We start from the raw sequence: 16462 nt of genomic DNA, 5'->3' as shown, positions 1-16462 counted from the left end.
AGTGCTAGCCTTGTGCTGAGGGACAGCACCCAGCACCCAGAGTTCAAGCCTCATGACCAACGAAATAAAAGTAAAAAACAAAACAAAACACAGTCTCTCACTTTTGTGACCTCAACTCTGTAATACCGCTACTTCAGCCTACGGCTAAGATTTTAGGTGTGGACATTTATTATCCCTACTGATTCAGACTGTACTTGATAATTTTTAATCAATATTATATTCTTAATTTTGCTTTTTGTAAATTCACATGCACCTATAAAAAATGGTTGGGCCATCACAGTAACCTTCTCAAAGTACCTTCTGATGATCACTAATAAAAGTTGTATTATATTACAACAAGGGAAACAATGCTACAAATAAAGAAAAACAATAATTAAATATTAATGATTAATAAAATAAAATACCAAACAATTACCAGTATTTTTCAGTTTTTGAAGTGTACTTACATATTAGATTTTACTATTTTCTCATATTCCTGTACATTAAACACTGGCTAAGATTATGATGTTCAACAAGAGTTTTATAGACTATGAGTAGTCTTTAAAGTTACCCACTAAGATTGCTTTTATAACTCATCTCATAATTTGTATATGGCTTATATCATCATTAGTTCCTCACTAACATATAAAGTAAGGAAGTCCTAAAGTTTTAAGAGAAACTGTGTAGTTAACACAGTCTTAACTCTTCACTATGCTTCTTTACACAAAGACTTTGCAACTTCTCATTAGGAATGTTTCTATGAACTCTGAAATGTACATTCTTAATAGCATATGTCTGCTACCATAAATCTTAAATACTTTATAGAAAAGTTGTATGTCCTGACAAACAGTCCTAATTTCGGCATATATAAGCAAATTCCCAAAATTAAATACATTTAAAACATTAAAACATTTATCAAACCTTAACACGTGCTGCAGTGTTAATTATGACTGGTGCCTTGTACAGAATAATTGAATTCCTCCTCATAAACATCTCTTGAACAACAAGTAACTGGAATTATTTTGTTTTTGCCATGCCAATCTTGACTATTCTTAAATGTGTGCTTATATAAGAAATACATGGCTCTAAAATTTCATGAGAATTCTTCTAAACTTACTTTTTTTGAATTGTCTAGATTAAGAAAACCAATTATACTTTATATATAAAAATGTTCTGTGCTCAATTCAGCAACACATACACTAAAATTGGAACAATACAGAGAAGATTAGCATAGCCCCTGTGCAAGGTTCACATACAAATTATTGAATCCTTCCATATTTTTACAAGTACAGATGCTGGAGAGGATTTGGCCACAAGGAAACCCTACTTCATTCTTGGTGGGAGTGTGAACTTTTTCAACCACATTGGAAAGCAGTATGGAGGCTTCTCAAAAGACTCCATATAAAGCTCGCCTATGACTCAGCAATCAGACTTTTTGGGATTAACTCAAATGGTCATAAGCAAGACCATACTAAACCTACCAGCACAACTATGTTTACTGCAGCATTATTTACGATAGCTAAGATATGGAGCTCACCCCAATGGCCCGCAGAAGATAAATGGATTATGAATATGTGGTATATATAAACAATGAAATTCTATGCCTCCATTGCTCAATTAGTTAGAAATTGGAAAGATTTGGAAAAAAATTTATTAAGTGAAGTAAGCCAAGTCCAAAGAAACATAGGTACCATGGTTTGCCTTATTTTCAACAACTAATATATGTCTGGGATAAGCAGAATAGATCATAAGCTATGTGCATATGACCAGATAAAATGATATTATGGGAAATGAACCACACAAGTGGTTATTTGTTTCTTGCTCTTCTTGTTTCCAAGGTACTTATAATGTGTGATGTGATTTTTTTGTTTCTTTATATGTTCCTCCCCCACGCTCTAACCCCTGTTTTCACTGTCCTTGAAGTTGGTGCACCAACACCTGTGTATATGTTTCTCTAATTTGGGGAGGGGAAAGGGAAATACAAAATGCTTAAATAGGGATTCTGGTTGAGATGCACAAACACTATGTTGAAAAATGAACTGTACAATTTAGGCAGGGGAAGGAGGGATGGGAGAGTATTCTTTGAGGTGGGAAGGGGTGGTAAGGAAAAAGAAAGGAAGAGGTAACACTGATTGTTAGAAAATGTACTCATTATTTGCTCTTGTAATTGTGACAACTCTGTACAGTTTTTTTACACTTAAAAACATAAAAATGTTCTGATCATGTGACATACTTTATTTCTACAGTTCATACAATTTAATAAACAGTAATTTGGGAAAAACAAAAAAATGTTCTGATATAGAAGAGTTTATTTCCCCTATTTTCCCATATAATATTTTTAACAAAGAAATTAATGTAGAACACTGATATGAAGGCATTTTGAATAAATGTGTGTGTGAGAGCGCACATGCATGCACACATGCACACATGCAAATGCTTGTGTATTGGCACTCTCAGAGTTTGAAATCAGGGCTTCAAGGTCTTGCTTGGCTTTCCTTTCTAGATTGGTCATCTAATATATAAACTACATCTCCATTCCTGGCTCTTTCCTAGTTCATTAAACTTTTGAAAAATAATCTCATGAATTTCTTTTGCCCTAAGTGGCTTCCAAAAGTTATCCACAGATCTCAGGCTCCTGATTAGATATCCTTAGTAGATAGGATTATAGGTGTGGCCAGCCAGCGTAAGGCTTTCAGAATTTTTTTAAATTTATTTTATTTTATTTGTGAACATACTGTACAGAGGGGTTACAATTACATGGGCAGGATAATGAGTACATTTCTTACCAAGCATTGCAGCCTCCTCCTTTGTTTACCCTTCACATCCCTCCCCAGCCTTCCACATCCACCCCCCAGTCCCAGTCCTTCTCCCCGACCCACACCGACGTTGTAAAGCTCGTTTTGGACATGACAACTTGTACTTCTCATTGTTGCAACAGGTTCACCTGTATCCTTAAACGACTTGTTTTTCCCCATCTCCTCCACAAGTTATAATGACATCAAATATAGTGAAAGCAGAGGTTATACTGTGGGGGAGGGACATACAAACCTACAAAGAAATAATCTTATAAATGCGTTAGAAACACATGCATGAAAGAGAAAAACATTAAAATACATATCTAAGGATTCTTTTTCCTAACATCACATTATCTGACCTTTTCCGCTTGACTCATACATATACTAGCTATGGCAAATAAGGGAAACCATGGGGCCTATGTTTCTTTGGGCCTGGCTGACTTCTCTTAATATAATTTTTTCCAAGTCATTCCATTTCCTAACAAATGGGGCAATGTCATTCTTTCTGATGGAGGCATAGAATTCCATTGTGTAGATATACCACATTTTCTTGATCCATTCATCTACTGAGGGGCATCTGGGTTGGTTCCAGATCTTAGCTATGGTAAATAATGCTGCAATAAACATAGATGTGCTGGTTGCTTTAGTGTGGTTTTGTTTGTAAACATTTGGGTAAACGCCTAAAAGTGGGATTGCTGGGTCATAGGGGATTTCTATGTGGAGTCTTTTAAGGTACCTCCATACTGCTTTCAAAAGTGGTTGAACAAGTTTACATTCCCAGCAACAATGAAGTAAGGTTCCCTTCTTTAAACATCCCATCCAGCATCTGTTGTTGTTAGAGTTCTTGATTTTTGCCATTCTAACTTGAGTGAGGTGGTATCTCAATATTGTTTTGATTTGCATTTCTTTTATGGCTAGGGAGGTTGAACATTTCTTCATGTGTCTATTGGCCATCCTTCTTTCTTCTTCAGAGAAGTTTCTCTTTAAGTCTTTCGCCCACTTGTTTATTGGGCAGTTGATTCTGTGAGGATTTGTTGTTGGGGGATTTAATTTTTTGAGTTCCCAGTATATTTTAGATATGAGACCCTTGTCCGTTGTATGGCTAGTAAAGATGTTCTCCCAATCCGTGGGCTTTCTATTGATCTTACTAGCTATGTCCTTTGCCATGCAGAAGCTCTGCAATTTCATGCATAACCATTTGTCCAACCAATCTTTGATTTGTTGGGTTTCCAGGTCTCTATTCATAAAATTTCGACCTGAGCCAAGGAGACCTAGGGTTTCTGCTTTTCCATCCCGTAATGTTTTCAGAGTGTCTGCTTTGACTTCGAGGTCTTTGATCCATTTGGAGTTGATTCTGGTGCAGGGTGATATATAAGGATCTAGCTTTGTTTTTCTACAAGTAGTTAACCAATTTTGCCAGCACCAATGACTGAAGAGGTTGTATTTGTTCCATTGGATTGTTTTAGCTCCCTTACTGAAGATTAGATGGCTATAGGTCTGTAGGATCATTTCTGGGTTTTCAATTCTATTCCATTGGTCCGAAGGTCTGTTCTTAGGCCAATAGCAAGGTGTTTTTATTACTATGTCTTTATAGTAGAGTTTGAAATTTGGTATTGATATTCCTCCAGCAGTGTTCTTTCCATTGATGAGCGTTTTTGATATTCGGGGTCTTTTATTGTTCCATATGAATTTTTGGATTGCCTCTTCTATTTCCTTGAAGAATGAGGTTGGGATTTTGATAGGTATCGCGTTGAATTTGTAGATAGCCATGGGAAGTATTGCCGTTTTCACGATGTTAATCTTTCCAATCCAGGACCATGGGAGGTTTTGCCATTTTTTAAGTTCTGTGTTGATTTCCTTTTTCAAGATTTTAAAGGTTTCATCATAGAGGTCCTCACTTCTTTGGTTAAGTTAAATCCTAGGTATTTTATTTTTTGTGGGGCTATTACAAATGAAGTTGCTTTCCTAATTTCAGCCACAATTTTCTCATAGTTAGCATACAGAAAAGCCCTTGATTTTGGGGGGTTAATATTATACCCTGCTACTTTGCCAAAGTTTTGAATCAGCTTGAGTATTTTGGGAGTGGAGTCTATGGGATTCTTTAAATATAATATCATGTCGTCTGCAAAGAGGGAGAGTTTTATGTCTTCTTTCCCTATTTGGATCCCCTTCATGTCTGCATCTTGTCTTATTGCTGTAGCTAGGCATTCTAATACTAGACTGAATAGAAGTGGAGAGAGTGGACATCCTTTTCTTGTTCCTGAGTTAAGAGGAAATGGCTTTAGTTTTTCACCATTAAGTATAATGCTGGTTGTAGGTTTGTCATATACAGCCTTTAATGCATTGAGGAATGTTTCATGGATTCCCAATTTTTCCACAACCTTCATCATAAAGGGGTGTTGGATCTTGTTGAATGGTTTTTTTGCATCTATTGAGATAACCATATGGTTCTTATTCTTGCTCCTGTTGATGAGATGAATAATATAAATTGATTTGCATATATTCAACCAGCTTTGCATCCCTGAAATGAATCCTGTTTGATCATGGTGTATGATTTTTTTGAAGAATTGTTGAAGTCGATTGGCCATAATTTTGTTGAGAAGTTTCGCATCAATGTTCATCAAAGAAGTGGGTCTATAATTCTCTTTCTTTGATGACTCCCTGCCTGGTTTTGGGATGAGGATTATGATGGTTTCATAAAATGTGTTCGGTAGTGAACTTTCTCTTTCAATTTCATTGAAGAGTTGGAAGAGTATTGGTGTGAGCTCTGCTTTGAAGGCCTTGTAAAATTATGGTATAAAACCCTCTGGTCCTGGATTTTCTTAGCTGGAAGGTCTCTTATTGCTGTTTCTATTTCAACGCTTGATATGAGCCTGTTAAACTGGTTTAACTCATCTTGGTTTAGTTTTGGCATGTCAATACTTGCTACGAAAAGGTCCATTTCTGTCAGGTTCTGTTTGAGAACTTTATTAGCATAAAGTTTTGAGAAGTATTCCCTTATAATGTTTTGAATCTTGGTTGTTTCCCTGGTGATGTTTCCATTCTCGTCTCTGAGTTTATTTATTTGGGTGTGGTGTCTTCTTTTTCGGATAAGATTTGCTAAAGGTCTGCCTATTTTGTTAATATTTTCGAAGAACCAACTCTTTGTTTTGTTGATTCTTTCTATAGTTTTTTTTGGATTCTAATACATTTAATTTTGATTTAATTTTAATTATATCTTTCAGTCTACTGGATTGGGGTTTATCTTGCTGCTCTTTTTCAAGGAGGTTCAGATGTCTTATTAAAGTGTTGGTTTCAGATCTCTCCAATTTGTTGATGTAGGAGCTCAGAGCTATAAACTTGCCTCTGAGTATTGCTTTTGCTGTGTCCCAGAGTAGCTGGCAATTTGTGTGTTCATTTTTGTTGAATAGCATGAAGATTTGAATTTCCTTTCTAATCTCTTCCATGACCCACTCGTGATTCAGCAGTGTGTTGTTCAGCCTCCACATGATACCAGACTTTCTTTGGTGGCTTTTGGTGTTGAGTTCTAATTTTATTTCCTTGTAGTCAGAGAGAATGCAAGGTATAAATTTAATGTTTCTGAATTTGGACAAGTTTGCTTTGTGGTCTAAAATGTGGTCTATTTTAGAAAATGTTCCATGTGCTGCTGAGAAAAACGTGTAGTCTGATGCTGCTGGGTGAAATGTTCGGTAAATATCTGTTAAATCTAGTTGATCTATGCAGCTGTTTAGATCTGTAGTTTCTCTGTTGAGTTTTTGCCGAGATGATCTATATAGTGGGGAGTGTGGTGTGTTAAAATCCCCAACATTTAATGTCTTTGGATCTATATGGGATTTGAGGGAAATTAGTTTTTCTTGGATAAATTTGGGTGCTCCATTGTTTGGCGAGTAGATATTTAGAATTGTAATATCCACCTGAAGGAGAGATCCTGTAATTAGTATGTAGCGACCTTCTTTATCTGTTCTCATGAATTTTAATTGGAAGTCTATTTCATCTGATATTAGGATTGCAACTAACGCCTTTTTATGGGGGCCGTTTGCTTGGTAGATTTTGTTGCAACCTTTAACATTGAAAATGTGTTTGCTTTTAGGGGCAAAATGTGACTCCTGAAGGCAGCAGTTAGAAGGGTCTTGTTTTTTAATCCAACTAGACTGTCTATGTTGTTTACTTGGAGATTTCAGTCCGTTAACATTAAGAGAAAGGACTGAGAGGTATTTGGGAGTTCCTGCCATGTTATCCACCTTCTTGGGGGTTGCAAAAATGGGTTCTTCCGATGGTTCTTGGATTCTCAGTTTGGGTGCAGTTTCTTGGATTCTCAGTTTGGGTGCAGTTTCTTGTCCTTTATTGTGGTCTTGTTGGTTTTCTATGTGTAGGACATCTTTACGAATCTTTTGTAGGGCTGGTTTGGTGGAGATGTATTGTTTCAATTTTTCTTTGCTATGGAAGTTTTTTATTGGCCTTCAGTTATGAAGGAGAGTTTAGCTGGGTACAGTATTCTTGGTTGATAGTTGTTTGATTTTAGGGCATGGCATACTTCATTCCAGGCTTTGCTTGCTTTGATTGTCTCTGCTGAGAAATCTGAGGTGATTGTAATTGCTTTTCCTTTATAGGTTATTAATCTTTTCTCCTTGACAGCTTTAAGGATCTTTTCCTTGGTCTGAGTTGATACTTTGTGGATTATAATGTGACAGTGGGATGTCCTATTCTGGTCTGGTCGGTTTGGAGTTCTAAAAGCTTCTTGTATCTATATAGGCCCATCTTTTTGCATGTTTGGGAAGTTCTCTGCTAGGATCCTGTTAAACAAATTTTCTAGGCCATTCACTTCTGTTTCTAGGTGCTCCTCTACACCCATTATCCTTAGAGTAGGCCTTCTGATGGTGTCTTCCAAGTGTTGGATAGATCTATCATATTTCTTGGACTTGTCTTGGATGGTTGTATTTTCTTTCTCTATAATATCTAGTGTGTCTTCAATCCCTGATATTCGATCTTCTGCATGGTCTAACCTGCTGTCAAGACTTTCTACTTTGTTTTTTTATCTCTTTTCTTTCTAATTGGTCAGCTTTGATGGCTTCAAGTTCTGTGTTGAAGCATTGTTTTAGATCTTGTATGAACTTCTTTACTTCCTTAATTTGATGTTCAGATCACTTAGTTGAATGGTTAGGGTTTCCTTGGACTCCCATTCCTTCTATTGGGTTCCATTCAGCATTCTCTTTGTGGTCTCCCTGACTTCATTCATCTCTTTGTTAATGGATTCCATTAATGCCTTTAGTGATCTTTGTGTATTCTCTTCCTGCTCTCTCAATTCCTGTATTACTCGATTAGCTTCCTCCCATTTGTGGGATTCCTGTAGTTCTCTTTGAGTGTTCTCAGCCTGTTCACACCATTCCTGCCTTTCTCTTTGAGTATTCACAAGCTGCTCATGCAAATCCTGTATCAGCTTTTGAGTAGATTGCTCACGCTTATGATATTCCTGTGTAAACTTTTGGAATGCCTCCTCTCTCTGCCTATCACGCTCATACAGAGACCTTTGTATGCTTTCAATATTTTGATTTATCATGTTTGACAGCAGTGTTTGTAGAGCTATTTCGGAATTCTCCTCTGGATTATTCATTATCTGTTCTGTCCCCTGATTATCGGGATTGGGAATTGAGATACCCGGATTTGCCATTTTTCTTGTGTTTTTCCGGCTTACTCTGCCCATTTGAGATGAAAATAGCACCAGTTTTGTGCTAGAACACTATCTTAAGGCAAGCATCAACCCAAGTCTATATTTGCACAGTCAATAGTCTACAGATACAATCTAGTTCAACCGATACATCTATTCAACATCAAACAACTATACGTTAATGGGCTACGAACAGCAAAGAAGAATTTGGAAGACCAGAAATTTTTAGGGTTACGGAGAGATGTGGGTAAAAATTTAGGAATAGATTGATGTGGGGAGGCTCAGGGAGAATTAACTAAGTCTTAATCTCAAAGCAGGAAATAGGATGGGTAGGATGAAAGTAGGGAGAGAGAAAAAAAAAAAAGAAAGGGAACAGGAAAAGAAAAGAGACCAGAAAAAATAGAAAGGTAGAAATTAATACAAATTATGTAGAATCCATAACAATCTATTTAGATAAGAACATGAATTTATTGAGAGAAGGGGAGGGATATAAAGGAGATGTGAAAAGCTTAAAAATAAAAATGCTTAAAATATTATATAGGTATAAAGGGGTAGTACGGCTATTAAGGAATTTAAGTCTTAGAGGTTCTGACTTGAGTAAAAAATTTGTGGAATAAGTGTGTACACAGTAGGGGATAGGGTCTAATATTCAACTACGTGTTTATCTGAGGATGTGCAGGACAAGAATTAAGTCACATAAAGAAGAACGAAAGAGAGGAGAAGGTGAAAAGGATAAGAAAGGAAGAAGAAAAAGATGAGAAGTTCAGTAGAGCAAAACAAAAAAACAAAAAGATAATTTAAAAAGAAAAAAATAAGAGAAAGAAGACCAAAAAAGAAAGCAAAAACACACACTCCCGTATCCCCAAAATAAAAATTCTAAGAGGAAAAGAAAGTTTCTGGAAAACAATTTTTTAATTAAAAAAGGCAAAGATTAAAGATTGATAAAAGTTTTAGAAAAGAAAAAAAATTTTATATAAGGTACCAAAAATAAAAACTAAAAAAAAAAAAAAAAAAAGAAGACGAAGAAGAAGAGAAAAATGAAAAAAAAAAAAAAAAAACCAAAACCAAAAAACAAACAAACAATAACAAAAAACTTCCTTGACTTTTTTTTGGGGAGGAGTGGGAAAAATCCTGTATCTCCCTTTTGTCCATACCCAGCCTCTTGTTGGAGTCTCTGGTGTGCTTGTGGTCCTGTGGCTTTGTTGGTTTCTTAAGTAAGTTAGTTCAAACAGGCAATAAAATGCTCTGCTTTACCCAGGATTTGGCGATCCTCCTCCCAGGCTAGTTCATTGGGAGACAGATCTGCTTTGAGTATCACAAAATATGGGGATGCATTGATGAGGCTAGGTTCTCGTAGGTTTTCCGGGGCTGCTTTGTGAAAACCTCACAGAGCCCAGCCTGGAGCCATTCTCAGGGTTTCTGTTTACTGATTTGCAATTGCTTGCCGAGGCTGCTAGAGGGAGGGGCAGCCTCTGGCTCTGATTACCCAGTGAAGAAACCCACTCCTCGGGCTGGCGTGACTTGTCCCTTGGTGGAGCTGAGTCTGGCAGGTCACGCCACCGTTAAGTTCTTGTGAACTGCTAAATGACTCATTTTATTCCAAGGCTTGAGCTGGAGCTAGCAGCTCCTCCGAGCTTTGTCGGTATCCAAGATGGAGATCAGCGGTGCTGGGGGGGTTAGGAGTGGCCTTCCCTCCTCTGCTCCCTGAGAAGGAGTGAGGACGTCAGGCTTCTAGTAACACCGAGTCTTAGTTCCTGGGTCGTCTCTGGTCTGCAAACTGCAGGATGAAGATGTCTGCTCCTTGTCGGTTCTTGCTGGTGTCGAGTAGAATCCACTCGCCTGCTGCTTCTGGCTCCTTCGTCCGGACTCTCTGTTGCTCAGGTATGGCACCTGTGCTCGCCCGCCACAGCCACAGCTGCCGCTGCCGCGGCAGCTGCTGGCAAGGGCTCAGAAGTGTCTCCTTGCCTGGGTTTCCTTCTCTGGCCTAACTCTCTGTCCTGTGGTGGCACACTTGGTGTAATTCTCTGACTTAGGACTGTTCACTGGAACTCTAAAACTTCTTTCTATGTGAGAGCTTACTTCGACTCCAGCTTCTCCTTTACCATCTTCCCGCCAAATCTCCAGAATATTTTTAAAAGTAGAAGAAAATTTACTTCACAGGGGCCTGTTTTATCATCTCCTACTTTTAAAGCATTTTGGAGTGATTATATGTGAATTTATTTCGTTTGGTATTCTTAAAAGATAGTATGTGATGATATTTAAAAGTTTTAATACTTTTTAAAAAAGAATACTGGAGCTGTGGGACAAAAGAAGGTCAGCTCAGTGCATGATAATCCAATGTCACCAACACAGTCTGTGTTGAAGACAAAATGTAACAGAAAACAATCGCCATGGGCAATAATTGCTATGCTATTATTCATAGGAAAATATGAATATTAAATTGAGAGTGTAAGAGAATGGAGAGATTTTACCTACCTTTTTTCTATTGCTAAAAGACTTTTGGAAACTGTGACTCATTTCCTTCCTCACTGTGTGTCAATGGGCCCTGTACTTAGTGCCTTTAATTACAATTTTCCCAACACTAAAATGATAATAACATTAGCATTATAGCAAATGCTATCTTAAGAATTGAGAGAAATAAAACTTGCAAAATACTTAACATAAATTTCTATGAATGAGCATTGAGTTTAGCCATCAGTTTTTTTAAATACTAAATAAAATGCAATAATATTACAGAAAAGATTATAGGTATTGAGCAACCAGAAGTAATGTGATCTATTGACCATGCTCTGCTTCTAAGGAAGCCATTTGTATAACTGCTCATGCTATAAATCAAACTGGTTATCTTATGTCTTGGTAGTGTAAAAATATCAGGGACAGAATAATGAAGGAATGTTGTAGACTGAGGTGAAGTCCATATGCTAATGTGAAAAACTGATAAAATGTAAATTAACTATGCAATATATTGTGTTTTACATCATTTAAATTATATCACAAAGATAAGGAATACCTAGAAGAATGAATTCTCTTGATATCCTATCATAGTCCTTAGCAGGATGAACTCTTTCTTCATTCTTGTAGAGGCAATAACAGAGGAGAGGAACTGTATTTTTTGTTTGCTTCCTTCCATTTGTCCTTCAGTTTGAGTCTAAACTACATAAGACTGAATGAAACTAAGGGAAATTAGACACGCAGGCTTTGGAAAGAACAATCAACGAAAATAAATAAAATACTTATAGCCTTATGAAAGGTCTAACTAAATTGAGTTATATACTCTCAAGCGTAAACAGAAAATGATTTACACAATATCATGTTATTGAAAATTGAAAAATGTAAGGAGTTGCTTAATTTTTTTCATTTCTACTCCCTTGAATTAATTATTGATTTTATAGAGAGAGATTAAAGATAAGAGTAACAAGAAATGATTAAAATTGAAAAGAGTTCTGGGAAAATGGCAGAGGAGAAACTGGAGGCTAAACAATATCTCGCATAGAAAGCAGTTTTAGTGTTCCAGTCAGCAGTCCTAAGCCAGAGAATCACACCAAGGGTGCCATCACAATACAGAGAGTTTGGCCAGAGAGAGAAAACCCAGGCAAGGAGACAGATCTGTTCACTTGCCAGCAGCCTTGGCTGCTGCTGTGGCGGCGGTGGTGGTGGCGGTATCCGCCAAACCTGCAAAATAGAGAGTCTAGGATGAAGGCCCCAGACTCGGCGAGCTAGCAGATTCTACTCAACACCAGCAAGAACTGACAAGTAGCAGACATCTTCATCCTGTAGATCGCAGACCAGAGACGACCTAGGAGCCAACACTCTGGCATGAGTAGAAGCCTGACATCCTCATTCCTTCTCAAGGAGCAGAGGAGGTAAGGCCAACTCTCCACTCCCCCACTACTGGAGATCTCCATTTTTTATACTGACAATGGCCTGACTGAGACTCTAGCTCCAACTCAGGCCTTGAAAGAAAACAAAAGAGTCATTTAGCAGGTCACAGGAACCTGACCTGACCTGCCAGGCTCAGCTACACCCAGGGAAAACTCACCCAGCTGGGGCCAAGCCAGCTCCACCAGCCCCAGGAGTGGCTTTCTTCACTGGGTAAACAGACCCAGAGGCTGCCCCTCCCTACAGCAACCTTGACAATAAATTGAAATTCAGTAAACAAAAACTTTGATAATGTCTCCATGCTGGACTCTGTGGGTGTCTCAGAAGGTAGCCGCTTAGGGAAAAGTTACTGTTCATTGAAAGGGCTCAACTCTACTCAGAACTTAGCCTAATCACAGCATCTCCAAACTAGAGGAAGCAGACATCTCCCATTTTTGTGAGACTCAAAGGAGATCTCCCTCCCATTGAACTACCCTGGGAGGAAGATCACAAAATCCTGGGTAAAACAGAGCATTTTTCTGCCTGCTCAAACAAACTGACTTTAAAAACCAATCAAGCCACAGTAAAGCCAAACACTACAAGCAGAGCAGAGACTCCAACCTGCGACTGGTTACTGACCCAAGAGAGATACAGGATCTTCCCATCTTCCCCCCAAAAAAATCAAAGAACTTATTTTTTGTACCTTTTAAATATTTTTTTTAATTTTATGATTTTTAATTTTTAACTTTTTAAAAATTGTTTGCTATTAACTTTTTTCCTATTATAATATAGATTTAAGGGTTATATGTGTGTGTCCTTTTTTTAGCTCTACTGAACTTTTGATCCTTTTTCTCTTTCACATTCTTTTCACTTTTTCTTCTCTTTCGTTGTTTTTCTGTGTGACTTAATTGCTGTTCTGCTCATACTCAGATATACACACAATCGATTATTAGACCTTATCCCCCATTGTGTACACACTTAATCCAGAAATTTATTATTCAGTTCAGAACCTCTTAGACTTAAATTCCTTAATAGCAATACTATTTATTTATACCTATACAATAGTTTAAGAAATTTTATTTTTTAATTTTTCGTGTCTCCTTTTTATCACTCTCTTTCTCACATCCTGTTGCTGTTCTTCTGTGAATAATATGTTGTTAAATTTGCATAATTTTAAAGTGTTTCTGTTTTTAATTTTTAATTTTTCTTGTTTCCTTTTTCTTTTTTTCTTTTTCTTCTTTTTTCTCTTTCTACTATCATTCCATCCAATCTGTTTCCCTCTTTAAGATTTTGACTTAGTTAATTTAACTCTCCCTTTACCTTATCATATTCCTCTATTCCTATTTTTGCCCACATCTCTCCCTAAGCCTGATAATTTCTGGTTTACCAAATTCTTCTTTGCGGTTCATAGCCCATTAATACATAGTTGTTTGATGTTGAATAGATAAATCTGTTGAACTATATTGTATCTGCAGACTTTTGACTGTGCAACTACAGACTTTGATTGATGCTTTCCTTAAGATAGTGTTCTAGCACAAAACTGGTGTTAACTTCTTTCCAAATGGGCAGAAAAAGCTGGAAAAACACAAGGAAAATGGCAAGTCTGTGTATCTCAAATCCCACTCATGATAATCAAGGGACAGAACAGATAGTGAATAATCCAGAGGAGAGCTCCCAAAAAGCTCTATAAATACTACTGGTAAACATGGTAAATTTAAAGATTGAAAATCTGCAAAGGATTCAGTGTGAGCATGATAGGGAGAGAGAGGAGGCAAACCATGGTTCAATACAGGAATATCATGAAAGTGAGGAAGATACTCAAAGATTGATGCAGGAGTTTCATGAGCAGATTGAGAACACTCAAAGAGAAATAAAGAAACGGCAAGAGCAGGCTGAGATCAGTGAAAGAGATAGACAGGAATTGCATGAGTTGGCCAAGAAGAGACAAAGAGAAAGTCAGGAATAGCATGAATGTGAGGAAGCTAATCAAAGAGTAATACAGGAATTGAGAGAGCAGGATGAGAATAGACAAAGATCAATAGAGGCTTTCATGGAATGCATAAACAGAGAACTGAAAGAAGTCAGGGAGACCACAAAGGGAATGCTAAATAGAGTACAACAAAAGGAATAGGAGTCCAAGGAAAACATAACCAATCAACTAAGTGATTTGAGAAAACACTGAACACCAAATTAAGGAATTAAAGAAGTTCACAAAGGTCTAAAACAAAGTTCCAACAAAGAATTTGAAGCGATCAAATCTGACCAACTAGAAGGAAGAGAAATAAAAAAAAGTGAGAAAGGCCTGATAGTAGGTTAGACCATGCAGAAGATCAAATCTCAGGGATTGAAGACAGCCTAGATATTATAGAGAAAGAGCACACAACCATCCAAAACAAATCCAAGAAATATGATAGATCTATTCAACATTTGGAAGACACCATCAGAAAGACTAATCTAAGGATAATGGGTGTACAGGAGCACCTAGAGACAGAAGTTAATGGCCTAGGAAATTTGTTTAACAGGATCCTAGCAGAGAACTTCCCAAACATGCAAAAAGATGGGCCTATTCAGATACAAGAAGCTTTTAGAACTCCAAATAGAACAGACCAGAACAGGACATCCCAACATCACATTTTAATCCAAAAGGATGAATTCAGAACATGGAAAATATCTGTAAAGCTGTCAAGGAGGAAAGATAAATCAACTATAATGAGAAACCAGTTAGAATCACAGCAGATTTTTCAGCAGAGACAACTAAAGCAAGAAGAGACTGGATTGATGTATGCCATGCCCTAAAGAGAAACAACTATCAACCACAAATACTGTACCACCTAAACTCTCATAATCAAAGGTGAAATAAATACCTTCCACAGCAAAGAAAAATTGAAACAATATATCACCGCCAAACCAGCCCTACAAAAGATTCTTAAAGATATCCTACACATAGAAAACCAACAAGACTACAATAAAGGCCAAATAATCACACCCAAACTGAGAATGCAAGAACCATAGGTAGAACCCAGTAGCCACAGGCCCCAAGAAGGTGGATAAAATGGCAGGAACTCCCAAATACCTCTCAGTCCTACCTCTCAACATTAACGGACTTAACTCTACAACTAAGCGACATAGACTATCTACTTGGATTAAAAAGCAAGATCCTTCTATCTACTGCCTTCAGGAGTCACATCTTGCCCATAAAAACACATTTTCAATGTGAAAGGCTGAATAAAATCTACCAAGCAAATGGCACCCATAAACAGGTAGGTGTTGTAAACTTCATATCAGATTAAATAGACTTCAAATTAAAACTTGTGAGAAGAGATAAAGAAGGTCGTTCCATAGTAATTGAGGAATCTCTCCTTCAGGAGGATATTACAATTCTAAATATCTATTCACCAAACAACAGAGAACCCAAGAAACACTACTTTCCCTCAAATCCCATATAGATCCAAAGACATTAAATGTTGGTGACTTTAACACACCACTCTCCCTACTAGATAGATCAACTAGGCAAAAACTCAACAGAGAAACTGCAGATATAAACAACTGCATAGATCAACTAGATTTAACAGACATCTACCAAATATTTCACCCAGCAGCATCAGAATACACATTTTTCTCAGCAGCACATGGAACATTTTGCAAAACAGACCACATTTTAGGCCACAAAGCAAACTTGTCCAAATTCAGAAACATTGAAATTATACCTTGCATTCTCTCTGACCACAAGGGAATAAAATTAGAACTCAACACCAAAAGCCACCAAAGAAAGTCTGGTATCATGTGGAGGCTGAACAACACACTGCTGAATCACGAGTGGGTCATGGAAGTGATTAGAAAGGAAATTCAAATGTTCATGATATTCAACAAAAATGAACACAAATTACCAGCTCATCTGGGACACAGCAAAGGCAGTACTCAGAGGCAATTTTAGAGGTCTGAGTTGCTATATCAACAAATTGGAAAGATCTGAAACCAACAATTTAATGAGACATCTGAACCTCCTTGAAAAATAGCAGCAAGATAAACCCCAATCCAGTAGACAGAAAGAAATAATTAAAATTAAATCAGAAAAAATTGAATTAGAATCCAAAAAGAACATAGAAAGAATCAACAAAGAAAGAGTTGGTTCTTTGAAAAAATTAAAAAATTTGACAGACCCTTC

At 37.2% G+C, this 16462-nt stretch overlaps 1 non-coding gene across 1 annotated transcript; it reads left to right on the top strand.

The window, feature by feature from the left end:
* The first annotated feature begins 1154 nt into the window (after positions 1-1154).
* LOC138834327 (U6 spliceosomal RNA) lies at positions 1155-1261 on the top strand. The gene has a single exon (XR_011374067.1). It is a non-coding gene; the product is annotated as a U6 spliceosomal RNA (small nuclear RNA).
* Positions 1262-16462: the final 15201 nt, after the last annotated feature.

Source organism: Dipodomys merriami, unplaced genomic scaffold (assembly GCF_024711535.1).
Source record: "Dipodomys merriami isolate MVZ:Mamm:240054 unplaced genomic scaffold, mDipMer1.0.p SCAF_211, whole genome shotgun sequence".
NCBI classification, from domain to species: Eukaryota; Metazoa; Chordata; class Mammalia; order Rodentia; family Heteromyidae; genus Dipodomys; species Dipodomys merriami.
The sequence above is the reverse complement of the archived record's forward strand: the minus strand, read 5'-3'. Positions and strand labels throughout refer to the sequence as shown.